The sequence below is a fragment of the Rhagoletis pomonella genome, unplaced genomic scaffold (assembly GCF_013731165.1).
Source record: "Rhagoletis pomonella isolate Grant_MI unplaced genomic scaffold, Rhpom_1.0 Rhpom_scaffold_00006, whole genome shotgun sequence".
In the NCBI taxonomy this organism is placed as follows: domain Eukaryota; kingdom Metazoa; phylum Arthropoda; class Insecta; order Diptera; family Tephritidae; genus Rhagoletis; species Rhagoletis pomonella.
Window position 1 is genome coordinate 51,854,873 of NW_023458560.1, and position 1,297 is coordinate 51,856,169.

The window sequence follows — 1,297 nt, forward strand, 5'->3', positions numbered from 1 at the left end:
TTATAAGATAAATTGAATATTGTAATATGGGTATAAAACTGAAAGGGGTTAGGAAATTATATTGCCGAAAATATTTTTAGGGAGGGCTGCCACCTGTTTGAAAAATTTTATTGTATTAAATTGATAAAATAAATGAAATCTATATCTACATCTATACATATAATAAAATTGTAACAGGTCGATGTCTGTACCTTATAGATATTAAAGAAAAATTAATATGGTGGGTTTTTATTTAAGCTACAGAAGCCAAATAAACAATTTTTGAATCTCTGTCTGTCTGTATATTTGTACGCACATCAGTCGAAAACATGGAATTGAATGCAGAGTTTTCACCGATGTATCGCTAGAGATCTAGCTTCCAATATAGAAGAAGAAATTAGAGAGTTGCCACCTGTGTTTAAGTTTAGGTCAATTGATACGGTAAAGTGAATACTGCAATATGGCTGTCAAAAGAAAGAAATTTACAAAGGCTTACAGCTGAAAATATTTTTGGGGAAGGTTGCCACCTATTTGAAAACTTTAATTTAATTTAATTGATAGCATAAATTAAATATTGCAATATTGGCATCAAACTAAAGAGGCTAGGAAATTTTAATGCTAAAATATTTTTAGGGGATTTGCCAACTGATTGAAAAATTGTATTCATTAAAATTTGTAAAATAAATGAAATATTCTTGAAGCGGGTTTGAAAACTTTAATTCAGTTAAATTTATAATATAAACTAAGTGTTGCCATATGGGAATCAAACGAGAGTATTTGAGAATATGTTAAAGAAAAATTAATAGGGGGTTTATTAGATCAACAGAAGCCAAATATAAAATTTTGGTATGTTTGTCTGTATGTTTGTAAGCGCATCACGCAAAAGCTAATGTATGGAGTTAAATGCAGTTTTCACCGATGTACATCTTGCATCTAATTGAAAATATAGAATCTATTTTTTTTTTTTTGTTTTAGTTTATCGTCGATTATTATTCCTAAGTATTTGAACGTATTAACTTTTTCCAGTGTGTCGTAGTTTATATTTAGAGTTAGCAACGGACCGTTCTCAAAATTTCGCCTTGATATAACCACAAACTTTTTTTTTCTGTGTGGAAGGTTTTTCGCTAAAAAAAATTAAAACTTTTCGTTGTTGCTGCCAAAAAAATTAAGAAATCTGAGACGTCGCGTTTTACAATTTCATACAGTTCTCTTTACAATGTATTTCACTAAACTACTAAACGGCTGCACCGACTTGGTTCATATTTGGCAAAATAAATCTTGAAAATAAATATTCTGACCAAAAATTTACTCGGTATGT